This window comes from Ursus americanus, chromosome 11 (genome assembly GCF_024610735.1).
Source record: "Ursus americanus isolate L20-20 chromosome 11, mUrsAme1.1.p, whole genome shotgun sequence".
Classification (NCBI taxonomy): domain Eukaryota; kingdom Metazoa; phylum Chordata; class Mammalia; order Carnivora; family Ursidae; genus Ursus; species Ursus americanus.
Genome location: NC_142137.1, coordinates 1,782,362 through 1,810,105, shown reverse-complemented (window position 1 = coordinate 1,810,105; position 27,744 = coordinate 1,782,362).

Below are 27,744 nucleotides of genomic sequence, written 5' to 3'. Positions count from 1 at the left end.
AAAATGCAGATTCAAAGTGGGTCCATGCACCATGATGTTTATAGCAGCAAAGTCCACAGTAGCCAAACTATGGAGAGAATCCCAAAGTCTATGCACTGATGAATGGGTAAAGCAGATGTGGGATACATATATATAATGGAATATGACCCAGCTTCAAAAAGAATGAAATCTTACCATTTGCAAGGATGTGGATGGACCTAGAGTGTATTAAGCTAAGCAAAATCAGTGAGGAAAGACATATCCCATGCTCTCACTCTTGTGAAATTTCAGAAAGAAAATAGATGAACAGAGTGTTGGGGTGATGAGAGAGGCAAAGAAGGAAATAGACTCAACCTTGGAGAACAAACTGAGTGTTGCTGCAGGACAGGGGCATGGGGGGAAGATTTAAATGGGTGAGGGTTATTAAGGAGGGCACTTGTGATGAGCACTGGGTACTGTATGCCGGTAGGAATCACTAAATCCTACCCCTGAAGCAAATATTCCATGGCATGTGAACTAACTGGAATTTAAGTAAGAGTAGAATGGAAAAAGTGTTCTGCTTCATGAAGAGTGAGGTAAAATTGTAGTGAATTGGGCTATACTCTTCTATAGATGATAATTGTAAAACACCCTGTTGTAGAATACACTAGTTTCTTATCACATAAGGAGTCCTCAGTTAGCTACAATGAAAGATTCAGATCTCAGAGCATGTTCATGTTCCACTGATATGTGACAGTTTGCACAGGTAGGAAAGAAGGTGGAGAGAAAGGCAACAGAAGGGGAAAGTAGATGTGAACCTTTCATTAGTTAGCGTTATAGCTTTCACATGAAAGCCTTGCGCCAGTGTGATTTTGGAAGAAGAGGAGGAATCCGGGAGCTTTGCAGGAGACGGGGGAGTTCCAGGTCTGAGTAAAGCTGACAGGGGTCCCAGAGGAGAGCTGAATGCATTCTGCAGCAGGGTGTGGGTGGGGTGGGCTCCAGGGGTGGCTGTGGTTCTCCTGGGTGAGAGTTGTGACAGGTGAGGGCTGTGTGCATGTTCCTGGCAGAGGACATGTGACGCATAGGCGGAGACCTGGCAGAGAACTTTTTCTGGGCCACCAGCCTCACCCAACACACACAGCCTCATCTTCTGTCTCTGTCACTCCGATTCAGACTTCTCCGAAGGTGAGTGAGAACACATCAAGAGCATTCAAAACAGAAGGGAAAGCATGTGCAAAGGCTCTGGGGCCGGAGAATTCCAGGTATGTCCTGGAGCAGCAAGAAGGCCCTTTGGCCACAGGAGACAGCTTAGGACATGAGCTCAGAGAGGTGACAGAGAGTGAAAGAAAGCCATTCCAGGGCTATAACCCCATGAGAGGCTGTTTCACTGGGCCATCCTGGCTACAGTGTTGAGAACAGATGACAGAGGGTTGAAGATGGCAAGGCAGGTCAATGATGAAGCTTTTCCAGGAACTCAGGCACTATGGACCAGACAGGTGGCCATGGATGGAGTGGTTAGACCTATTCTGGGTCCATTTTCAAGATGGAGCTCACAGGATTTGCTGATGGGTTAGCTATTAGGGGATTGAGAACGGAGGAATTGGGGTAACTCCCAGCTGTTGTGGGTTGTCCTGATCAAGGGGAAGGAGAGGGTATCTCGGGGTGTAGGAGGTAGTCTGTGTTCTGCATGCTGAGGAAGGTGCCTTTCCCGGTGGATCTGCTGAGGTTTGTGTCTGGGAGAACCTTTCACATCTCCTCCCTCAGCAATGCTCAAGTACAAGTATCCCCCTCTTTTTCAACGTTCACAGGAAGACACTTGGTTTTCTTGAAAGAACCACGTTATTACCCAGCTTCAGTAAGAGGAAGAGACCTGAAGAGGATTTCCCTCTCATGAAAAAAGGTGAACAGTGAGAATCGCGTTCAGCATCTGTTTTGGGGAGAAGCACGACAGAGGCGGCGTGCACCCCAACCAGCTCCTTCCGCTGGGAACCACTCTCCGTATCCAGACACCAGCACTTTGAATGGTGTCTGTGAGCCTCTGCTGGGCTTTATCTTCATTTATGCTGGGCCTCCATTAGAAACTTGTGTGCTGAGGCCTAAGAAAAGCCAAAGAGAAGGAATTTTGGAGTCTGGGCACACTGTCTAATTGTTCCGTGTAAATTAATGGCCATTCCTTCTTGACACCATTTCTGCTGTGCAAGGTTTCTCAGAAGCCCTGTACTATCAAAGAGCAGGGAAACCTATACCTCATGCGGCGGGATTAGTTTTAGTCTCCATGCTGGACAGAACATTCCATGACTGTCAGATTTTCTCACTCAAACATTGAGACTTTGACCACCTTCACCTGTTTCTACCACCTCATCCCTGTATCTGGCACCTACCAATCTGCTCTCAGTACCTATGCGTTCAGTATTTGTTTATTCCACGTGGAATGTACATGAGAGCATCTGGTATTGGTCTTTCTGTGTCTGAGTTACTTGACATAAGGCCCCCAAGGTCTGTGTTTCCATCTGGTTCTTGTGATTAATGCTGCAGTGAACATGGGAGTGCGTCTGTGTTTTTGAAGCAGTATTTTTGTGTTCTCCAAATCAATACTCAGTAGAGCCATTACTGGGTCATGTGGTAGTTGTCTTTATTTTTTCAGGAACCTCCATACCGTTTGTCACAGTGGCTGCACCAATTTCCATTCCCACCAACACTGCACAGTGTCTCCTCCTGTGCACACCCTTGACCCCACCTGGTGTCTGTCTCTGGGACAATTGCTGTTCCAACAGTTGTGAGGGGATAGCCGATTGTGGGTTTGACTGATGTTTCCCTGACGATGATGAGTGATGTCGAACAACTTTTTCTGTCTGTTGGCACCTGTGTGCCATCTTTGGAAAGTATCTATTCACATATTCCCCCCATTTTTATACAGTTTTTTTTTTGTTTTGATTTGTATGAGTGTTGTGTGTATTTTGGATATTAGCCTCTTCCCACACATATGATTCGCAGATATTTTTTTCTTATTGGGTCCGATGCCTTTTAAGTTTTTGCTGGTTCTTTTGCCATTTGGAAGATTTCAGTTTGATGTTGTTCCACTTGTTTATTTTTGCTTTTGTTGCCTTTGCATTTGGTGTCCGATCTGAAGACTCTTTGCCAAAACCAATGTCAAGAGACTTAGTACCTGTGTCTTCTTGTAGGTTTATGGATTCAGGTCTTATGTTCAAATCATTCATCCATTAAAAATTTTGTGTGTGGTGTAAGAAAGTGACCCAGTTATATTCTTCTGCATTTAGTGTCCAGTTTGCCTGTTACTGCTCACTGAAGACACAGTCCTTCCCTCATGGCATATCTTCTGCTGCTGTGTCCTAAGTTAGGATCATCTACGTGTGGGTAAGTTTCTGAGCTTTCTGTTCTGTTCCACTGACCTGGTGTCTGTGTTTATGCCAGTACTACCCTGTTTTGATGACAAGAGCTTTGTAATCTAGCTTGAAATCCAGGAGTGTGTTGACTGCACCTTTCTATCTCCAGGTTGCATTGGGTATTTGGGGTCTTTTGTGATTCCATCCAAGTTTGAGGACTGTTTTCTATTTGCTTGAATAATGCCACTGGAATTCAGATAGGGATTTCATCACATGTGTTGATTGCTTTGGGTACGATGGACATGTTCACATAATTAACTCTTCCAGTTAAGGAGCATGGCATATGCATCCATTTGTTTGTGTTGCTTTCAAATCTTTGACCCATACATTCTGCCCCCCTCGACACACATGTTTTTCATTTCTTTTCTGCCATGTGTTGAGTGTACTATGTCTTTCTCATTTTTGGTTACTTTTATTCCCAGATTTTTTTTTTTTGGTGCAATTGTTAATGGCATTGCTTTTTAAATTTCTCTTTGCGAACGTGTGTCATCAGTATACAGAAATGCAAGAAGTTGGGTCATCTGGGTGGCCCCATAGGTGAAGCGTCTGCATTCAGCTCAGGTCATGATCGCAGAATTTTGGGATCGAGCCCCGTGTTGGGCTCCCCGCTTAGCGAGGGTCTGCTTCTCCCTCTTTCTGACATTCCCCCTGCATGTGCTTTTTCTCTTCCTGTCAAATAAATAAATAAAATCTGAAAAAAAAGACAACAGGACTCTGTATATTGACTTTATATCCTGCAGCTTTCTTGAATTGGTTTAAACTAACAGGTTTTTTTTTGTGGAATTTTTCGGGATTTCATGTCATTTGCAAATAGTGACAGTTTTCCTGTATGGATTTCATATCTTTCTCTTTTTTAAAAATGATGTTAGTCACCCTAGAGTACTTCATTTGTTTTTGATGTAGTGGTCCATGATTCATTGTTTGCATATAACACCTAGTGCTCATTATGACACGTGCCCTCCTTAATATCCATCACCAGGATTACCCATTCCCCCACCCCTCCCTTTCTGCAACCTTCATTTTGTTTCCCAGTGTCAATAGTCTCTCATGGTTCATCTCCCCCTCTCATTCCCCCCCTTCACTTTTCCCTGCCTTCTTCTAATGTCCTCCATGCTACTCCTTCCATTCCACATAGGAGTGAAACCATATGATAATTGTCTTTCTCTGCTTGACTTAATTTCACTTAGCATAATCCCCTCCTGGTCCATCCACGTTGGTGCAAATGGTGGGTATTCATCCTTTCTGATGACTGAGTAATATTCCATTGTATAGATGAACCACATCTTCTTTGTCCATTCATCTGCTGAAGGACATCTTGGCTCCTTCCACAGTTTGGCTATTATGGACATTGCTGCTATGAACATTGGGATATAGGTGCCCCTTCTTTTCATTACTCTGTGTCTATGGGGTAAATACCCGTAGTGCAATTGGTGGGTCGTAGGATAGCTCTGTGTTTAATGTCTTGAGGAACCTCCATATTGTTCAAAAGTGGCTATACCAGCTTGAATTCTCACGAGTAGTGTAAGAGGGCTCCCCTTTCTCCACATCCTCTCTGACTTTTTGTAATTTCCTGTCTTCTTAATTTTTTTTCTAGATTTTGTTTATTTATTCGACAGAGATAGAGACAGCCAGCGAGAGAGGGAACACAAGCAGGGGGAGTGGGAGAGGAAGAAGCAGGCTCATAGCGGAGGAGCCTGATGTGGGGCTCGATCCCATAATGCCAGGATCACGCCCTGAGTCGAAGGCAGATGCTTAACCTCTGTGCCACCCAGGTGCCCCCTGCCTTGTTAATTTTAACCATTCTAACTGGTGTAAGGTGGTATCTCATTGTCGTTTTGATGTGTATTTGCCTGATGGCAAGTAATGTGGAGCATTTTTTCATGTGTCTGTTGGCCATTTGTATGTCTTCTCTGGAGAAGTATCTCTTTGTGTCTTCTGCCCATTTTTGGGTGTCGAGTTTGAGGAGTTCTTTATAGATCTTGGATACCAGCCCTTTATCTGTAATATCATTTGCAGATATCTTCTTCAATTCCATAGGTTGCCTTTTTGTTTTGTTGATCGTTTGCTTTGCCGTCTAGAAGCTTTTTATCCTGATGAAGTGCCAATAATTCATTTTTGCTTTTATTTCCTTTGCCTTTAGAGACGTGGCTTGTAAGAAGTTGTTGTGTCCAAATTTGAAGAGTTCTTTTGATTTTGATATGAGACAGGAATCCATTATCTTTCTTTCCTGATTGTATTCGAGTCCTCTGTCTTTCTTGGTGAGTCTAGCTAAGTTTGTCAGTTTTGTTTATCTTTCCAAAAAAGGCAGCTCTCATTTTCATTGTTTTTGTTTTTTTGGTCTTTTTAGTCTCTGTTGGATTTATTTATGCATTCCTTTTTGTTATTTCCTTATTTCTACTAATTTGGGGCTTTGTTTGTTGTTTTTTTTCTACTTCTTTACCACATAAATCAGGTTGTTTATTGGAGAGCATTCTCATGGATTGATGAAGACTTGAATTTCTATGAATGTCTCCCATAAAGCTACTTTTGCTGCATCCCATAAGTTTTTGTAGGTTGTCTTTTCATCAGTGACCAGGTACTCCTAAAATTTTTTTGATTTCTTCTTTGACTGTTGGTTGTTCAGTAGCGTGTTGTTAAATCTCCACATATTTATTTAAGATTATTTAAGTATCTGACAGAGAGTGAGACAGTGAGAGAGGGAACGCAAGCAGGGGGGTGGGAGAGGGAGAAGCGGGCTTCCCGCTGAGCAAGGAGCCTGATTCCAGGCTAAATCCCAGGATCCTGGGATCAGGACCTGAGCTGAAGGCAAATCCCTAACAACTGAGCCACCCAGGCCCCCCAATCTCCACCTATTTTTGACTGTCCCATTTTTTTCTTGAGACTGATTTCTAGTTTCATATCATTGTGGTTGGACAAGATTTGAAGCAGAAGGTGAAGAGAGCATTCAGATGAAAGGTTTGTTTCCTGGAGGGTTTCTGAGGGTAGACCATGAGTTCCGTGGGACGGAGGAAGGTTTTGTGAGAGGGGGGTGGGGTGGGGTTAACCCTTGTTAGAATTACTGACTACTACCATGCAGGCTGTGTGCTACTGTTCACACCGTAGTCCTGATGGACTTGTACTTCATTAGAAATATTTTCTAGGAGGTGTAGGCATAGCCTTCACTTAAAGAAAGGTGCCATGTGGGTTCATTGCATGACCCCAGGTCAGCAACCAGGATGTATAGTATTGTGGGGGATCAGAAACAGGCTTTCTGTGGAAGTGACAGAAATAGGGTATGGTGAGCTCCATGACCATAGGTGAGGTCCCGAGTGACCCACTGGGTGTTGGGTTCTGTGGATCTCTCATCAGGTGCTGTGGAATTCAGGGACACCCTCCTGTCTGTGGATTTGTGTGGAGACAGGTAGACATCAGTGTCTGGCCAGGCACGAGGGTCGCACTGGACCACCACCAGAGGTGCAGCGTGCGGGGGAGACCCTGCTTGGTTTCCACGAAAGCTGACCAGGGTCTGTGACCGTGATTCCTAGCAGCTGCAAGGGGAGAGGAGGCCGGGGGTGGTGAAGACTTCCTAGACTTGTGGTCAGGACTAGTCTGGAGCCCACTGAAGTCAGCCACACCGGGCACAGAAGGCACCCAGTCAGTGTAGCTGTGGGCACTGCTGCCATGGCACTTTTGGGCCGGCTCCATGCTGCCACCTCCTGCTTTTCATCATCATCTTCAAGGTCATGTGCCTCTGCTCTTGCCCCATAGCCTCCAGGGTATTGCCCGTCCTCCATCTGGCCCTCGTCCCTGGTGCCCTGTGCGGTCCGATGCCAGGGTAGCCTTCTCGAGACAAACATCTGGCCCTGATGGAACACTTCCATGGATCTCGTGTGATGAGAGGATGATGCCCTGCCCTGGATGGGGGCTGCAGGTCCCCAATCAGGAGATCCATGTCTCCCTTTTCAGCATGGCCTGCCCTCCCCTCAGTCTTCTTCAGGGAAGCTCTCCCCACTTCCTGAGATGACAGCTCTGAACTTAAAAATGAATGTTATTTTACATATCTCTATGCCTTAGTTCATCCGTGGCATGTCTTTCAACCCCGTTAGTGGGTTTTTTTTTTTTTAGCAGTTCTGAACGGCTGTCTGCTCAAGGAGGGGATGACCTGGGTGGGGCAGCTTTCCCTCTCATCTCCCTCAGCATGTCTCTGAGCCCTGGGGCCAGCTGTCCCACTGAGGATTGAGGGACCCGAGCCAGCCCATCCTGAGCCCAGGCTGTGTCAGCTGTGTAGGCGGATGCGTGTCGGAGTGGTGGGCAGCTGGCATGGGCCAGGGGCAGGCAGTGTCTCCTCATTCCTTCCCTCCCTTCCTCCCAGAGGTAGCTCAGAGCATCCTTCAACCCCTGAATCTCCAGATCCCTTGACCTATGCCTCCTGTGTTCAGCTGGTGACCTTGGAGTTTCGCATGGATTCTACCTCCAGTACCCTCTCCTGTATTAGTTCCTGGATCAGGGGAGGGGTCAGACTCTTGTCTGCTTTTGGTCTTCTTCCTGTCCCACACCAAGCCCACCCAACTTTGCATCTTCCATGTATGTGCTTGGAAGCAAGCCCATCCACAGGGAACCTATTAGCCAAATGGATCCAGGCAATGAACATTGATGTAGTGATCCAGGATCCATAATAAACCTGGTCGAAACCTGTCCCAAAGTCTGTGACTCTCTCACACTGAAACAGAAACAATAATAGCTTTCTGGACTGTGAACTGACATGTGTCTCTACTTCCAGTCTTGAATGCATAGGTGCTGAGCCTGGACAGAAAAGGACCATGGCTCCTGTGGGCTGGGATCCACGGTAAGAACTCAGGGAAATCTGAATTCAAGGCATAGAGTGAATAATTATTGTAGAGTGAATCCTCTCAAGTAGGGCTTATGAACATTGCACAGGAAAAGCTTTTTCAAAGAGGTTCCTGAAAGAAAATTCTTTTTTAAAAATTTATTTTAATTCCATTAGAGCTAACATACAGTGTTACTTTCGTTTCAGGTGTACAATAGAGTGATTCAGTAATTCAATATATTACTCAGTGGTCATCAAGAAAAGTGTCCTCTTAATCTGCTTCATCTATTTCACTCATCCCTCTATCCACCTCCTCTCTGGTAAGGATCCGTTTGTTCTCTATTGTTAAGAGTTTGTATTTTGCCGCAACCATACTCAGTCAACCCTGTTTGGGTGGAGTTGCCCTGTCCCCTGCCAGGGAGGATGGGTGTGGGCACACTGTGAGCTGGTATTTCCAGGCTTTTGTTCCCTGGCGGCTTTCTCTGGCAGTCTGCTGTGCCTCTTCTGAGAGTCAGAGCAGCAGAGGCTGAATTGTCACAGAACAGAGGGATTGCAGCCTGTTCTCCACGGATGTTCTGGGCACTTTAACTCCTTCCTGTTGGTGCTGCTCCACCTAATAGCGTCCCTGGATGTGCGCCCCACACCTGGCGTCCTTGCCCTCACTTCCAGGGCAGGCGCATCTCTGTCCTTTGTGTTTCTAAGGCCTCCAGCCACCAGCCACCAGCTGGCCCGCGAGCTCCCAGATCTCCACGTCTCAGTCTGGATCCCATGAGCACACCAGGATTATGGAGTTTCCTGAGAAGCCTGGTGGCATGCCACCTCCTTCTGAGTCTCAGTCTGCTGTTTCCTGGGTGCCAACCGCGAATCCGCCCGCTCCCCCATGCAGGTGGCCCACCATCCACCAGCTGCCCCACGTGCTCCCGGGTCTCTGGGTCTGTCTATGCCTAGTGAGCACACCGGGATTCCGGAGTTCAGTGAGAAGCCTGGTGGTGGGCCCACTTGGTTCAGGGTTTCAGTCTGCTGTTTCGCGGGTACTGACATCGAATCTGCCCGCTCCCCTGTGCAAGTGGCCTGCCAGCCTCCAGCGGACCCGCACGCGCTCCAGGAGCTCCCAATCTCGTTCTGGATCCCATGAGCACACTGGGATTCTGGTGTTTGGTGAGATGCCTGGTTGTGTGCTCTCTGGTCTCACCGGTCTCACTCCTCTCTCTAGGGGTGCCTTCCCTGAGTCCCCCCACTCCCCTGTGCAGGTGGCTGCTACTTCCTGGCGCCGGAACGTGGCGGCTCCCTCCCCCTTCCTTTTATCTTCCAGTATCTGTGCCAGGTTTCAGGACTCCCCACTTCCTACCTCAATACTCAGCGCTGGAGATGTTCATTTGTAGAGATCCAGATATATCTTCCTGCCTCTCAGGCTGATTCCGTGGTTGTTTAGGCTGGTCTGCTACCTATCCAGCTGGACTCAGGGGACCTGCTGAAAAAGGGGTCCCCTACTCCTCTGCCATCTTTACTCCTCTCTTGTACCTGAAATAGTATTTTAAAAAACTCAGCTCAGCCTCTTCTACAAAGTGAGCCAATGCTCATAAACATGGCTAAAATATTGCCTTACCTACGATGACTTCCCAGCCATCGTAGTGTTTAAATGGTATGACTGTGACTTACATTAGTCAACATTTGCAGAGAAAGAACTTAGTGCATCCAGGGGGCACTTCATGTTGAAATTAGTTTCTGACAACGAGCTACTGTGTTTTATTCTGCAGTCCATGGGAATGGTGCCAGACATCACTAAGGTGTCTAGCAGTTCTACAATTCTGATTTTAAGAGGTCTGTGTGCTTCAGAGATTTGGGCAGGAGAAGGGCAGGAGTCCAGAGACTGTGAACACTTCTGTTACCTGTGCTGACCATGGAGCAGGTAGACTTCTGTGGGCATCATTTTGATTTCTTGGTACTCTTGTGAAAGGTGCTTTTGTCTCAAATTCCTCCATTTAGTAGTAATTATAATGATGAAAGTAATTTTTATCTTATATCATCTGTGGGCCCTGATCCTGGGATCCCAGGGAAGCTATCCTTTAACATTGTACCCGGCTCAAAATGATTGGGCAAAACCTCAAAGCATGGGCCCTATTTCTGCCTCAAGCACATGTTGTACATCTGCTTCGAGAAGAAAACAATAACCAAAAATGCCAACATGAAGATAAGAAAAAATAAAGAACCTCTTTGGCTCCCATAAGATTAAAGTCATACTGACATGCACATACTGAAATTGCATGAAATCATTGCATTTCCTAAAGCCCAAGCCTTGGCGGGTCTGAGAGCCACTGACCTTGCCCAGAACCAGGCACACCCCAGAAGGGAGGGCTGGTGCATAAAGGGGAGGGGCAGGACTCTGAGAGTGGTCTGCAGCTAGAGGGGTCCCTGGAAGGGGCCAGGTGTGTGGGGGGAGCCCACCCCAGGACCCCACCTATGCCTGTGCTTGGTGTTGGGTAGAGGAGGCACCTCTTGGACCCCCTGCACTTTCAGGGTTCCAGGGGCTTGAGGGCAGGTTGCCTGGCTTCCCAGGGGCTGGGGCACCACCCTCCCTGACAAATCACTACTTGGGGGTGGAGCTACGTCTCTGTGGGCTGTTCCAGAGTTGCAGTGGTGTGCAGACCTGGGGCAGAAGAAGGGGCACTGGGAGAGAGAGAGTTGCCCTGCGGATGTCCTGGCTGGTGAGTGAGCAGCATGCACCAGGGGCGGGGGGGTCCGGGGGTAGGGTGCGCCCCAGGTGGGAGGCAGGGTTCTGGAAGGGCACTTGGAGAGGGTTCATTGTGGGGACTCAGGTGAGTTTTCTTTTCCCCTTTAAAGTCTCTTCTGCCCCGTGTCCTGAACTGGCCTTATTCCCCATACCCGTGAACTCCAGGGTGCCCACTCACCTGAGCTTTTGTGGGATGGGTTGCAGAATTTCAGGGTTTCCCCTGTTCCCCAGGAAGAGTGCGGGTAAGGACCTCACAGAGTCCCCACCTTCAGTGATGTGTCCCCCGGTTCTCAGATACAGTGCAGGTGATGCATCTTGAGCAGTAACCCAAGTTCAGTAGGGTGTGCCCTGGTCCCCCAGGCACAGGTGTGGCAGTAGCAAGCCCTAGAGCCGTCCCCCAACTTCAGCATTATGCCCCTTGTGCCCCCGGGTTAGTGGTAATTGGCTATTAGAATCATGCAGGAAAATCCTCCAGGTGGGGGCCTGGAGGCAGGCGTAAACCAGTACCCACTCTAGTTGCATTGGGAATACACAAATTGAGGGTTTCTTTAGAAGAGTAAGTCTGCTTTCCAGAAAAGGCAAGGTCATTGGTCTATTGAGAATGAAGATAATTACTGCTAAACAACAAGTATGTGTTGCCCCTTTGCCCAGAAACCGAAGCAGGTGTGCAGGCTTTAGGTCAGAGGTGCCTTCTTCTCCCCAGCTGACAGCACTTCTCTACTCTGACTCCAAGACACCCGAGGTTTTGAACGTCAGCATCTGAGTCGGCAAGGAAGCTTGTCACAGGATGCCAGTGTTAAGAGAAAGCACAGGTATGTCTGGCAAAATGTCCTAACTATGTCAGGGCTGGAGGTAAAACCTCTCATTATCCCAAAACCTCCTGGGCTTTTCTCTTTTCTCTAGTTGAGCCACAAAGTAAAATTGAAGTAGCTGCCAGCATTCTGGGCTTGGTGGAAGAATTACTTAGTTTCCCTGCTGGTAGAACTTTGCAGGGGATCACAATTTCTCTGTCCATTTATTGCTTACAAATGTATTTTGACCATCTGTTTCCTAGGAACCCTCTTTTATTAGAAAGGGAAGGTGAGATTCACTCTGTGCCTGTTTGTAACATCTAATTTGTTCCTTCATCTAACAGTGTTTATTCAATTGGGCCTAAGATATGGTTGAGTGGCCAGCATCTAGAGTTAGGTGGCTTTTTTTCATCTGATACAGACTTGGATGATGTCATTTGACAAAGGTGATGTTTCATCATTGATTAGTTTATTCATCAGAAGTGTTAAAACTAGGGTGGAGTGAAAATTGAAAATTATCCAACGTGGCCTGTTCCGGTTTAAAACTTGAGCTTGACTTTCTAGTTTTACTAAATGTATTATCTCGATATTTTGAGGTGCCATATTCTGTCTGTAGTTTCTTTGGTGGTGGAGTCAGAAGGAGAGTCTGGGAATTCTTTTGGATAGTGGCATGCTGGTGGCTTCAAGGGGCTTGGCGTCAGGAGCCTTGGGGTGAAGTCTGCAACTGCTTGCCTGACCCTGGCTGCATCTCACAGAGGTTTTGTTTCCTCTTATGAAATTGATGGCAGATAATGTTCTGCTTAAAGGGGAACCCTCCCAACCTGTTGGTGGGAATGCAAAGTGGTGCAGCCAGTCTGGGAAACAGTGGGGGGTTCCTCAAAAAGTTAAACATTGAACAACCCCATGATCCAGCAATTGCTGTCCTTGGTATTTACCCAAAGGATACAGAAATGCAGATTCGAAGGGGGTCCATGCACCATGATGTTTATAGTAGCAATGTCCGCAGTAGCCAAACTATGGAGAGAATCCCAAAGTCCATGCACTGATGAATGGATAAAGCAGATGTGGGATACATATATATATAATGGAATATGACCCAGCATCAAAAAGAATGAAATCTTACCATTTGCAAGGATGTGGATGGATCTAGAGTGTATTAAGCTAAGCAAAAACAGTGAGGAAAGACAAATATCCTATGCTCTCACGCTTGTGGAATTTCAGAAAGAAAACAGATGAACAGAGTGTTGGGGTGATTAGAGAGGCAAACAAGGAAATAGACTCAACCTTGAAGAACAAACTGAGTGTTGCTGCAGGACAGGGGCATGGGGGAATAGTTAAATGGGTGAGGGGTATTAAGGAGGGCACTTGTGATGAGCACCTGGTTCTGTATGCAGGTGAGGAATCACTAAATCCTACCGCTGAAGTGAATATTCCATGACATGTGAACTAACTGGAATTTAAGTAAAAGAAGAAAGGAAAAAGTGTTCTGCTTCATGAAGGGTGAGGTAAAATTGTAGTGATTTGGGCTGTACTATTCTATAGATGATAGTTGTAAAACACCCTGTTGTAGGATACACTAGTTTCTTATCACATAAGGAGTCCTCAGAAAGCTACAGTGAAAGATTCAGGTCTCAGAGCATGTTCATATTCCACTGATATGTGACAGTTTGCACAGGTAGGAAAGAAGGTGGAGAGAAAGGCAACAGAAGGGGAAAGTAGGTGTGAACCTTTCATTAGTTAGCGTTATAGCTTTCACATGAAAGCCTTGCGCCAGTGTGATTTTGGAAGAAGAGGAGGAATCCGGGAGCTTTTCAGGAGAGAGGGGTGTTCCAGGTCTGGGTAAAGCTGACAGGGGTCCCAGAGGAGAGCTGAATGCATTCTGCAGCAGGGTGTGGGCAGGGTGGGCTCCATGGGTGGCTGTGGGTCTTCTGGGTGAAAGTTGTGACAGGTGAGGGCTGTGTGCAAGTTCCTGGCTGAGGACAAGTGAGGCACAGGCGGAGAGCTGGCAGAGAACCTTCTTCTGGGCCACCAGCCTCACCCAACACACACAGCCTCATCTTCTGTCCCTGTCACTCCAATTCAGACTTCTCCGAAGGTGAGTGAGAACACATCAAGAGCATTCAAAACAGAAGGGAAAAGATGTACAAAGCCAGCGGCAGGAGAATTCCAGCTATGTCCAGGAGCAGCAAGAAGGCCCTGTGGCCACAGGAGACAGCTGAGAACATGAGCTCAGAGAGGTGACAGAGGGTGACAGAAAGCCATTTCAAGGCTATAACCCCATGAGACACTGTTTCACTGGGCCATCCTGGCTACAGTATTGAGAACAGATGACAGAGGGTTGAAGATGGCAAGGCAGGTCAATGATGAAGCTTTTCCAGGAACTCAGGCACTGTGGACCAGACAGGTGGCCTTGGATGGAGTGGTTAGACCTGTTCTGGGTCCATTTTGAAGATGGAGCTCACAGGATTTGCTGATGGGTTAGCTATTAGGATCAGGAGAACGGAGGAATTGGGGTAACTCCCAGCTGTTGTGGGTTGTCCTGATCGAGGGGAAGGAGAGGGTTTCTCAGGGGGTAGGAGGTAGTCCGTGTACTGCATGCTGAAGAAGGTGCCATTCCCGGTGGATCTGCTGAGGTTTGTGTCTGGGAGAACTTTTCACATCTCCTCCCTCAGCAATGCTGAAGTACAAGTATCCCCCACTTTGTAAACGTTCACAGTAAGACACTGGGCTTTCTTGAAAGAACTAGGTTATTACCCAGCTTCAGTAAGAGGAAGAGACCTGAAGAGGATTACCCTCTTATTAAAAAAGGTGAACAGTGAGAATCGCGTTTAGCATCTGTTTTGGGGAGAAGCATGACAGAGGCGGCGTGCACCCCAACCAGCTCCTTCCGCTGGGAACCGCTCTCCGCATCCAGCCTCCAGCACTTTGAATGGTGTCTGTGAGCCTCTGCAGTGCTCTATCTTCATTTATGCTGGGCCTCCGTTAGAAACTTGTGTGCTGAGGCCTAAGAAAAGCCAAAGAGAAGGAATTTTGGAGTCTGAGCACACTGTCTAATTGTTCGTGTAAATTAATGGCCATTCCTTCTTGACACCATTTCTGCTGTGCAAGGTTTCTCAGAAGCCCTGTACTTTCAAATAGCAGGGAAACCTATACCCCATGCTGCGGGGTTAGTTTTAGTCTCCATTCTGGACAGAACATTTGATGACTGTCCGATTTTCTCACTCAAACATTGAGACTTTGACCACCTTCACCTGTTTCTACCTCCCCATCCCCGAATCTGGCACTACCAATCTGCTCTCAGTATCTATGTGTTCAGTATTTTTTTATTCCACGTGGAATGTACATGAGAGCATCTGGTATTGGTCTTTCTGTGTCTGAGTTACCTGGCATAAGGCCCCCAAGGTCTGTGTTTCCATGTCTGGTTCTTGTGAATAATGCTGCAGTGAACATGGGAGTGCATATGTCTTTTTGAGGCAGTATTTTTGTGTTCTCTGATTCAATACTCAGTAGAGCCATTACTGGGTCATGGGGTAGTTGTCTTTATTTTTTCAGGAACCTCCATACCGTTTGTCACAGTGGCTGCACCAATTTCCATTCCCACCAACAGTGCACAGTGTCTCCTCGTCTGCACACCCTTGACACCACTTGGTGTCTGTCTCTGGGACAATTGCTGTTCCATCAGTTGTGTGGGGATAGCCGATTGTGGGTTTGACTCATGTTTCCCTGATGATGATGAATGATGTCGAACAACTTTTTCTGTCTCTTGGCACCTGTGTGCCAACTTTGGAAAGTATCTATTCACATATTCCCCCCATTTTTTATACAGTTTATTTTTGTTTTGATTTGTATGAGTGTTGTGTGTATTTTGGATATTAGCCTCTTCTCACACATATGATTCACAGATATTTTTTACTTATTGGGTCCGTGGCCTTTTTAGTTTTTGATGGTTTCTTTTGCTGTGTGGAAGATTTCAGTTTGATGTTGTTCCTCTTGTTTATTTGTGCTTTTGTTGCCTTTGCATTTGGTGTCCGATCTGAAGACTCTTTGCCAAAACGAATGTCAAGAGACTTAGTACCTGTGTCTTCTTGGAGGTTTATGGATTCAGGTCTTATGTTCACATCATTCATCCATTAAAAATTTTGTGTGTGGTGTAAGAAAGTGACCCAGTTATATTCTTCTGCATTTAGTGTCCAGTTTGCCTGTTACCACTCACTGAAGACACAGTCCTTCCCTCATGGCATATCTTCTGCTGCTGTGTCCTAAGTTAGGATCATCTACATGTGGGTAAGTTTCTGAGCTTTCTGTTCTGTTCCACTGATCTGTTGTCTGTGTTTATGCCAGTACCATCCTGTTTTGATGATAACAGCTCTATAATCTAGCTTGAAATCCAGGAGTGTGTTGACTGCACCTTTCTTTCTCCAGGTTGCATTGGGTATTTGGGGTCTTTTGTGATTCCATCCAAGTTTGAGGACTGTTTTCTATTTGCTTGAATAATGCCACTGGAATTCAGATAGGGATTTCATCACATGTGTCGATTGCTTTGGGTACGATGGACATGTTCACATAATTAACTCTTCCAGGTAAGGAGCATGGCGTATGCACCCATTTGTTTGTGTTGCCTTCCAAGTCTTTGACCCATACGTTCTGCCCCCCTCGACACACATGTTTTCACTTCTTTTCTGCCATGTGTTGAATGTACTATGTCTTTCTCATTTTTGGTTACTTTTATTCCCAGATTTTTTTTTTTTGGTGCAATTGTTAATGGCATTGCTATTTAAATTTCTCTTTGCGAAAGTGTGTCATCAGTATACAGAAATGCAAGAAGTTGGGTCATCTGGGTGGCCCCATAGGTGAAGCGTCTGCATTCAGCTCAGGTCATGATCCCATAGTTTTGGGATCGAGCCCCGTGTTGGGCTCCCCACGTAGCGAGGTTCTGCTTCTCCCTCTTTCTGACACTCCCCTTGCATGTGCTTTTTCTCTTCCTCTCGAATAAATAAATAAAATCTGAAAAAAAATAAAGACAACAGGTCTCTGTATAGTGACTTTATATCCTGCAGCTTTCTTTAATTTGTTTAAACTAACAGGTTTTTTTTTGTGGAATTTTTCAGGATTTCATGTCATTTGCAAATAGTGACAGTTTTCCTGTATGGATTTCATATCTTTCTCTTTTTCTAAAATGATGTTAGTCACCCTACAGTACTTCATTTGTTTTTGATGTAGTGGTCCATGATTCATTGTTTGCATATAACACCTAGTGCTCATTATGACACGTGCCCTCCTTAATACCCATCACCAGGATTACCCATTCCCCCACCCCTCCCTTTCTGCAACCTTCATTTTGTTTCCCAGTGTCAATAGTCTCTCATGGTTCATCTCCCCCTCTCATTCCCCCACTTCACTTTTCCCTGCCTGCTTCTAATGACCTCCATGCTACTCCTTCCATTCCACATAGGAGTCAAACCATATGATAATTGTCTTTCTCTGCTTGACTTAATTTCACGTAGCATAATCCCCTCCTGGTCCATCCACATTGGTACAAATGGTGGGTATTCATCCTTTCTGATTTCTGAGTAATATTCCATTGTATAGATGAACCACATCTTCTTTGTCCATTCATCTGCTGAAGGACATCTTGGCTCTTTCCACAGTTTGGCTATTATGGACATTGCTGCTATGAACATTGGGATATAGGTGCCCCTTCTTTTCATTACTCTGTGTCTATGGGGTAAATACCCAGTAGTGCAATTGGTGGGTCATAGGATAGCTCTGTGTTTAATGTCTTGAGGAACTTCCATATTGTTCAAAAGTGGCTATACCAGCTTGAATTCTCATGAGTAGTGTAAGAGGGCTCCCCTTTCTCCACATCCTCTCTGACTTTTTGTAATTTCCTCTCTTGTTAATTTTCTTCTAGATTTTATTTATTTATTCCACAGAGATTGAGACAGCCAGTGAGAGAGGGAACACAAGCAGGGGGAGTGGGAGAGGAAGAAGCAGGCTCATAGCGGAGGAGCCTGATGTGGGGCTCGATCCCATAATGCCAGGATCACGCCCTGAGTCGAAGGCAGATGCTTAACCTCTGTGCCACCCTGGTACCCCCTGCCTTGTTAATTTTAACCATTCTTACTGGTGTAAGGTGGTATCTCATTATCGTTTTGATTTGTATTTGCCTGATGGCAAATGATGTGGAGCATTTTTTCATGTGTCTGTTGGCCACTTGTATTTCTTCTCTGGAGAAGTATCTCTTTGTGTCTTCTGCCCATTTTTGGGTTTCAAGTTTGAGGAGTTAACAACTGAGCTACCCAGGCCCCCCAATTTCCACCTATTTTTGACTCTCCCATTTTTTTCTTGAGACTGATTTCTAGTTTCATATCATTGTGGTTGGACAAGATTTGAAGCAGAAGGTGAAGAGAGCATTCAGATGAAAGGTTTGTTTCCTGGAGGGTTTTCTGAGGGCAGACCATGAGTTCCGTGGGGATGGAGGATGGTTAAGTGAGACGGGGGATGGGGTTAACCCTTGTTAGAATTACTGACTACTACCATGCAGGCTGTGTGCTACTGTTCACACCGTAGTCCTGATGGACTTGTACTTCATTAGAAATATTTTCTAGGAGGTGTAGGCATAGCCTTCTCTTAAAGAAAGGTGCCATGTGGGTTCATTGCATGACCCCAGGTCAGCAACCAGGATGTATGGTATTGTGGGGGATCAGAACCAGGCTTTCTGTGGGAAGTGACAGAAATAGGGTATGGTGAGCTCCATGACCATAGGTGAGGTCCCGAATGACCCACTGGGTGTTGGGTTCTGTGGATCTGTCTCATCAGGTGCTGTGGAATTCAGGGACACCCTCCTGTCTGTGGATTTGTGTGGAGACAGGTAGACATCAGTGTCTGGCCAGGCACGAGGGTCGCACTGGACCACCACCAGAGGTGCAGCGTGCGGGGGAGCCACTGCTTGGTTTCCCCGAAAGCTGACCAGGGTCTGTGACCGTGATTCCTAGCAGCTGCAAGGGGAGAGGAGGCCGGGGGTGGTGCACAATTGCTAGACTTTTCGTCAGGACTAGTCTGGAGCACACTGAAGTCAGCCACACCGGGCACAGAAGGCACCCAGTCAGTGTAGCTGTGGGCACTGCTGCCATGGTACTTTCAGGCCAGATCCATGCTGCCACCTCCTGCTTTTCATCATCATCTTCAAGGTCATGTGCCTCTGCTCTTGCCCCATGGCCTCCGGGATATTGTCCGTCCTCCATCTGGCCCTCGTCCCTGGTGACCTGTGCAGTCCGATGCCAGGGTAGCCTTCTCCAGACAAACATCTGGCCCTGATGGAACACTTCCATGGATCTCGAGTGATGCAAGGATGATGCCCTGCCCTGGAAGGGGGCTGCAGGTCCCCAATCAGGAGAGCCATGTCTCCCTTTACAGCATGGCCTGCGCACCCCTCAGTCTTCTTCAGGGAAGCTCTCCCCACTTCCTGAGATGACAGCTCTGAACTTAAAAATGAATGTTATTTTACATAAATCTAGGCCTTAGTTCATCCATGGCATGTCTTTCAACCCCGTTAGTGGGTTTTTGTTTTTTTTTTTACCAGTTCTGAAGGGCTGTCTGCTGAAGGAGGGGATGACCTGGGTGGGGCAGCTTTCCCTCTCATCTCCCTCAGCATGTCTCTGAGCCCTGGGGCCAGCTGTCCCACTGAGGATTGAGGGTCCCGAGCTAGCCCATCCTGAGCCCAAGCTGTGTCAGCTCATAGACGAATGCGTGTTGGAGCGGTGTGCAGCTGGCATTGGCCAGGTGCAGGCAGTGTCTTTTTCTCATTCCTTCCCTCCCTTCCTCCCTGAGGTCGCTCAGAGCAGCCTTCAACCCCTACATCTCCAGATCCCTTGACCTGTGCCTCTTGTGTTCAGCTGGTGACCGTGGAGTTTCGCATGGATTCTACCTCCCGTACCCTCTCCTGTAGCAGTTCGTGGATCAGGGGAGGGGTCGGACCCCTGTCTGTTTTTGGTCTTCTTCCTGTCCCGCACCAAGCCCACCCACCGTTGCATCTTCCATGTATGTGCTTGGAAGCAAGCCCATCCACAGGGAACCTATTAGCCAAATGGATCCAGGGAATGAACATTGAAGTAGAGATCCAGGATCCATAATAAACCTGCTCTGAAACCTGTCCCAAAGTCTGTGACTCTCTCACACTGAAACAGAAACAATAATAGCTTTCTGGACTGTGAAGTGACATGTGTCTCTACTTCCAATCTTGAATGCATAAGTGCTGAGCCTGGACTGAAAACGACCATGGCTCCCGTGGGCTGGGATCCACGGTAAGAACTCAATGAAATATGAATTCAAGGCGTAGATTGAATAATTATTGTAGAGTGAATCCTCCCAAGTAGGGCTTATGCTCATTGCACAGGAAAAGCTTTTTCAAAGAGGTTCCTGAAAGAAAAATCTTTTTTAAAATTTTATTTTAATTCCAGTAGAGCTAACATACAGTGTTACATTCATTTCAGGTGTACAATAGAGTGATTCAGTAATTCTATATATTACTCAGTGGTCGTCAAGAAAAGCGTCCTCTTAATCTGCTTCATCTATTTCACTCATCCCTCTATCCACCTCCTCTCTGGTAACCATCAGTTTGTTCTCTAATGTTAAGAGTTTGTATTTTGGTGTGTCCCCTTTTTCTCTTTTATTTAATTATTTTTGTTTGTTTCTTAAATTCCCCATTAGAGTGACATCGTATGGGATTTGTCTTTCTCTGAATAACTGATTTTAGTTAGGATAATACTCTCTAGCTCCATCCATGTGGCTGCAAATGGCAAGGTTTCATTCTTTTGCAAGCCGAGTAATACTCCATTGTGTGTGTGTATGTGTGTGTGTGTGTGTGTGTGTGTGTGTGAATACACACATCTATCATCTCATTTGTCAATTTTTCTACAGACACTTGGGTTGCTTCCCTATTGTGATATTGTAAATAATGGTGCAAGAAACATAGGGGTGCACGTATCCTTTTAAGTTACTGTTTGCCTATTCTTTGGTAAAGACGAGTAGTGTGATTGTTGGATCATAGGGTAGTTCTATATTTAATTTTTTGAGGAACCTTCATACTGTGTTCCACGGTGGCCATCACAGTTTTCATTCCCACCCACAGTTTGCGAGGATTTCCTTTATCCACATCCTCCCAACACCTGCTCTTTGTTGTGCTTTTGATGTTAGCCATTCTGACAGGTTTGAGGTAATACCTCATTATTCTTTTGATTTACATTTTCCTGATGATGGGTGATGGTGAACATCTTTTCATGGGACTGTTGGCCATTTCTATTTCTTCTTTGGAGAAATGTCTGTCCATGACTTCTGCCTACTTTTTAACTGGATTATTTTTTTGGGGGGGTCGAATAGTATCAGTTCTATATGTTTTGGACAGTATCCCTTTATTGCATATGATCTTTGCAAATATCTTCTCCCTTTGAGTAAATTGTCTTATTTTTTTTATGTTTTCATTGTTCTTCTGCCATGTGGAAACTTTTTATTTTGCTGTATTCCCAATAGTTTATTTTTGCTTTCATTTCCTTTGCCTCAGGACACAGTCCAGAAAAACGTTGGTATGGTCCATGTCAAGAAGTTACTGTCTTCCCTCCTGTAGGATTTTTATGGATTCAGGTCTCATATTGAGGTCTTGAAACTGTTTTGTGTTTGTCAGTATTGTGTAAGAAAGCAGTCTAATTTCATTCTTTTGTGTGTAGCTGTCTAGTTTTCCCAACACCATTTGTTGTAGAGACTGTCCTTTTCCCTTTTGATATCGTTGCTTGCTTTGTGGAAGATTCATGGACCACATAATTGTGTGTTTCTGTCTGAACTTGTATCCTGTTCCTTTGGTCGCTGTGTCTATTTTTGTGCCGTACTGTCTTGTTAGGGTGACTGCAGCTTTGTAGTATAACCTGAAATCTGAAATGGTGAGTCCTCCAGCTTTGTTTTTCTTTTCCACATTGCACTGGCTGTTCGGAATGTTTAGTGGTTCCATACAAATGTTTAGGATTGTTTATTCGAGGTCTTTTGTTCTTTAATTTAAATTCAATTAGCCAACTTACAGTACATCATTCGTTTCAGATGTAGTCTTCAATAAATTTTCAGTCGTGTATAACACCCAGTGCTCATTGTATCGTGTGACCTCCTTAATGCTACTCACCCAGTTACCCCCCCCCAACTTCTCCTCCAACAATCATCAGTTTCGTGCGATAGTTAAGAGTCCATCATGGGTTTTCTCCCTCTCTGATGACTTCCCATTCTATTTTCCCTTCCTTCCCCTATGGTCTTCTTCCTTGTTTCTGATATTCCACATAGGTGTGAAAGCATATGATCATTGTCTTTCTTTCATTGACTTATTCCACTCAGCATAATACCCTCCAGCTCCACCCAGGTCAGTGTGATGGTAAGTATTCATCCTTTCTGATGGCTAATATTCCATTGTATATATGATCCACATCTTCTTTATCCATTCATCTATCCATGGTCATCTTCACTCCTTCCACAGTTTGTCTATTATGGATATTGCTGCTATGAACACTGTGGTGCATGTGTCCCATCTTCACTACCTCTGTCTCTTTGGGGTAAATACCCAGTAGTGCAATTGCTGGTACATAGGGTAGCTTTATTTATAACTTCTTGAGGAAACTCCGTACCATTTTCAAGAGTGGCTGTACCGGACTGTATTCGTACAGGGGTGTAAGAGAGTTCCAGTTTCTCCACATCCTCTCCAACATGTATAGTTTCACGTTTTCTTATTTTTATATATTCGACCTCGTGTGATATGGCATCTATAGGGGTTTAGATTTGCATTTCCCTGTAGCCAAGTGATATGAAGCATTTATGCATGTATCTTTTGGTCACCAGTACGTCATCATCAGTGAAATGACTTCCCATTTTAATCCATCTCAAGACCTAAAGCTGGGTAAGGAACTGAAGCTGGATGATGCCATCGGTTGGAAGTGTGGAGAATTTCAAAAGATCTCCGTGGAGAGCAAGTTTAAATGTCAGTGTGAAGCTACTAATTGGATCCGGGGAGATCTCTGAAAGTGGGGTTTTCCTGCGATGGGCTAGGGGGGCCCTCTGATTTTCCTATGAATCCTTGCTGTAGCCCCAAATGGACAGTTTCCTGCTGTGGGGTAGACTGAGTCCTCTAGTCATGCAGAGGTGAGCCCAATGCCTGGTACCTTGGAGGCAGGCAAACAGGGAGGGAACCTCAGCAGAAGACCCAGGGTTAGGTTAGGCCTCAAGAGACAGCAGGTCTGAACTGCCCAGTGCTCAGAGAACTCCCAGGCCAAGTGAGATGAGGGCACAAGCACGGGTGAGTGTGAGCCCTGGGGTTTCATCCGGATGGGCCCACAAAAGTCGGGGTTCACCAGAAGGGGCTCTCAATTCTCTTGCACTGAATGCTGTGTTGTGCCCCAAAATGGTACAGTTTCTTGTTGGCTGCAGGCTGAGTCCTACGGTGGGGCTTGGGTGTCCCAATCCCCCGGAGTGGGGTGCCAGGACCCTGGGGAGGGGCCCCTCTGTGGCCAACCTAGGGTAAGGGTTATGGTCCAGGAGCCCGTCAGGGACAATCTGCAGGCTGTGCAGCAAGCTCTGTGGAGGGCTGAGAGGAGGCCATGGGGGAGGGTGTGCATGGGCCTCAGGGTTGGGGCAGTGGGGCTGCCAAGGTGGGTTGGGCTCCGGGAGCCTCCCCAAGTTCTCGTGCCCCATAGGCTCCGTAGAGCCCCAAGGGGCACGGTTTCCTGTCGGGTGGCAAGCTGAGTCCTGCGGTGGGGCACAGGTATCCTAATTCCCCGGGGCCGCGGTGTAGAGCTCCTGGGGAGGCCCCCAAACCCGCGGCTGACCTAGGGCTAGGGTTAGGCCCCAGGAGCCCCGCAGGCCCGATCTGCTGGCTGTATGGCGAGCTACAAGGGCTGAGGTGAGGGTATGGGGAGGGTGAGCGTGGGCCTTAGGGTTGGAGTGCGGGAGGCCACCAAAGTTCGCTGGTAGCTCAGGAGGGCCCTCCTGGTTCTTCCGCCCTGAATGCTCTATGGCCTCCCAAGGCGCACGGTTTCCTGCGGGGTGGCAGACTGAGTCCTGCTGTGGGGCTCAGGTGTCCAGAATCCCTGCTATTGCGGCTCCAGGCTCCTGGGGAGGGGCCCCTCCACAGATGAACTAGGGTTAGGGTTGGCGCCCAGGAACCCCGCAGGCCAGATGTGCCCACTATGTGGCGAGCTACGCCGCGGGCTGAGGTGAGGGTGCGGGGTGGGGTAAGCATGAGCTTCAAGGTTACTTTTAGGGATCGCCGAAGTTCGCTGGGGGCTCTGGGGGCCCTCCTGGTTCTCCTGCCCTGAATGCTCTACAGCCTCCCAAGGGGCACGGTTTCCTGGAGGCTGGCAGGCTTTGTCCTGCAGTGGGGCTCAGGTGTCTCCAGTCCCTGGGGCTGCAGCACCGGGCCCCTGGGGAGGGGCCCTACCCAGCCGACCTAGGGTCAGGTCTAGGCCCCAGGAACCTGGCAGGCCTGATCTGCCGGCTCTGCGACGAGCTCGGTGGCAAGCTGAAGGGAAGGCGTGGGGCGGGATGAGCATGGGCCTCAGGGTTGGGGTGTAGGGTTCCGCCGAGGATCGCTGGGGGCTCAGGGGGGCCTACCAGTTCTCCTGCACGGGATGCTCTGCGGCGCCCCAAGGGGCATGGTTTCCTGCGGGGTGGCAGGCTGAGTCCCGTGGTGGGGCTCAGGTGTACCCAATCCCCGGGGTTAGGATACAGATTAGGGTACGGGTTAAGGTTAGAGTATGGGTTACGGTTAGGGTATGGGAGAGGGTAGTGGTTAGGGTTAGTGCAAGGAGAGGGTACGGGTTAGGGTTGGGTTTAGGGGTTACAGGTTAGAGGTTATGGGTTAGGGTACAGATTAGGGTTTAGGGTACGGATTAGGGTTAGGGTTTGGTTTTAGGGTTAGGGTTAGGGTTGGAGTATGGGTTAGGTTTAGGGTATGGGTTAGGGTTAGGGTACAGGTTAGGGTTAGGGTACAGTTTAGGGTTATGGTACAGGTTAGGTTACGGGTTAGGGTTAGGGTACGGGTTAGGGAATGGGTTAGGGATAGGGATAGGGTACAATTTAGGGTTAGGGTTTGGGTTAGGGTACGGGTTAGGGTACAGGTTAGGGTTAGGTATGGGTTAGGGTGTGGGTTAGGTTCCGGGTTAGGGATAGGGTACGGGTTAGGGTATGGGTTAGGGTATGGTTTAAAGTTAAGGTAAGGGTACTGGTTAGGGTTAGAGTACGGGTTAGAGTACGTGTTAGGGTTATGGTTAGGTTTAGGGTACAGGTTAGGGTTAGGGTTAGGGTATGGGTTAGAGTAGGGTTAGAGTATGGGTTAGGGTACGGGTTAGGGTTATGTTTAGGGTTAGTTTACGGGTTAGGGGTAGGGTTAGCTGAAGGGGTAGGGTTGGGGTAGGGATAGGAGTATGGTAGGGGTCGGGGTAGGTTTAGGGTTTAGCGTTAGGATTTGGGGTTTGGGATTAGTGGTTAAGGTTAGGGTTTAGTGTTTAGGGTTTCAGGATTAGGGTTAGGGGTTAGGGTTTAGGGTTTAGTGTTAATTTTAGGGTTTAGGGTTTAAGGATTAGGGTTTAGGGTTAGGTTTAGGGTAGGGTTAGTGTTAGGGTAAGGGTTAGGGTATAGGGTTAGGATTAGGGGTTAAGGTTTATGGTTTAAGGTTAGGCGTTAGGGTTTAGGGTTACGGTTAGACCCCAGACCGCCAGCAGGACCGATGTGCCGGCTGTGCGACGAGCGGAGGTTTAGGCCGAGGTGAGGTTGCTGGCGAGCGGGAGTATGGTATCCAGCGTTTTGGCACAGAGGGCCTTTGAACGTCGCTAGAGGCTTGGAGGGCCCTGCCCATTCTCCCGCCCTGAATGACTGGCGGCGGCCCTAGTGGCCCGGGTGGTGGCGGGGTGGCAATGTGAGTCTTGCTGCATTTTGGGGGTCCCCAATGCCATGCGTTGCAGCACAAGGCCCCTTGGGAGGGGCCCCTCTGGGGCCGTCCTAGGGTTAGTGTTAGCACCCAGGAGTCTCATAGGCATGATCCTCCAGCTGTGCGGTAGCGGAGGGCTGGGCCTAGGTGAAGGCGCCGGCGAGCTGGAGCGTGGGCCCAAGCATTTTAGCACAGGGGGCCTTGGAAGGTCGCCGGGGAATTGGAGGGCCCTGCCGGTTCTCCCGCCCTGAATGACCGGAAGCGCCCATAGCGTCCAGTGTGGCGGCGGGGCGGCAGGGTAAGTCCAGAGCTGGGGCTCGGGGGTCCCCAATCCCCTGCGTGGTGGCGCCAGGCACTTGGAAGGGTTCCTTCAGGGGCCGACCTAGGCTTATTGTTAGCCCAAAGGAGGCCAACAGGCCCGATCCACCGGCTGTGCGGCGAGAGGAGGGGAAGGCTGAGATGAGGGCACTGGCGAGCGGGAAATGTGGGCCCAAGCATTTTGGCGCGAGGGGCCTTCGAAGGTCTCCAGGGGCTCGGAGGGCCCTGCCCGTTCTCCTGCCCTGAATGACCGACGACGCCCCTCGTGGCCTGGTTGGCAGTGGGGCGGCAGGGAGAGTATGGCGCTGGGGCTCGGGGGTCCCCAATCCCCAGATTTGCAGCGCCAGGGCCCTTGGGAGGTTCCCCTTGGGGACGGACCTAGGGTTAGGGTTACCCCCAGGAGGCCGTCAGGCCCGATCCCTCGGCTGTGTGGTGAGTGGAGGGGCGGGCCGAGATGAGGGCGCTGGCGAGCTGGAACATGGGCCCAAGCGTTTTGGCGCGAGTGGCCTTCGAAGGTCGCCGGGGGCTAAGAGGGCCCTGCCCATTCTCCCTCCCTGAATGACCGGCGGCGCCCCTACTGGCCTGGTTGGTGGCGGGGCAGCAGGGTGATTGCAGCGCTGGCGCTGGGGGGGTCCACAATCCCCGGCGTTGTGGCGCCAGGTGCCATGGGAGGGGCCCCTCGTGGGCCCACGTAGTGTTAGGGTTAGCCCCCAGGAGGCCGGCAGGCCCGATCGGCCAGCTTTGCGGCTAGTGGAGGGGCAGGCAGAGGTGAGGGCGCTGACAATTGGGAGCGTGGGCGCAAGCGTTTTGATGTGGGGTGCCTTAGAAGGTCGCCCATGGCTCGGAGGGCCCTGCCTGTTCTAATGCTCTGAATGACCCGCGGTGCAGCTAGCGGCCCAGGTGGCGGCGGGGCAGCACCATGAGTCTGGCGCTGGGGCTCGGGATTCAGCAATCATAGGCATTGTGGCACCAGGCCCCATTGGATGGGCCCCTCGGGGGCAGACTTAGGGTTAGGGTTAGCCCCCAGGAGGCTGGCAGGCCAGATCCGCCAGCTGTGCAGCGAGTGGTGGGGCGGGTCAAGGTAAGGGCACTGGCGAGCCGGAGCGTGGGCCGAAACGTTTTGTCTCAGGGAGGTTTCAAAGGTCGCCAGGGGCTTGGGCGGCCCTACCCATTCTCTCGCCCTGAAACACTGGCGGCGCCCCTAGCAGCCCAGGTTCCTGCAGGGCAGCAGGGTGACTCCGGCGCTGGGCTCAGGGGTGCCCAATCCCCGGCATTGTGGCGCAAGGCCCCTTGGGAGGGGGCCCTCGGTGGTCCACCTAGGGTTAGGGTTAGTCACCAGGAGGCTGGCAAGCCCGGCGATAAGTGGTTCTGGCAATGTAACAAAAACGCCATACACTTATCTGTAAGAAATAACAGTGTACAGGAACCCTCTTAGCCCTAACATCATCCTTTCTGAATATGGAAGCCAGCCCCAAGGTGGTCGTGGAAGTCTGACGAAAGGGCTAAGCACTTTTCTCTGAGTCACCACACTATACAGGGAAAGACCAATGTACATCATTTTTCACGAGTAGGAAGCATTAATGAAAAGGTTCTGGAATTTCGAGGACTCTGACCCATCCTTATTGGTAATAAACCACCGTGTACAGGAAAACACCTTCAACTCTCATCAGCCTCCTCAATCCTGATTCCGATTCAACTTTGGGTGTATAGGACTAGGGAAATGTCCACATCTTATTGCTAAGAAAGAACGATGTCGGGGTAATGCCCTTCAAGTCACATCAGCC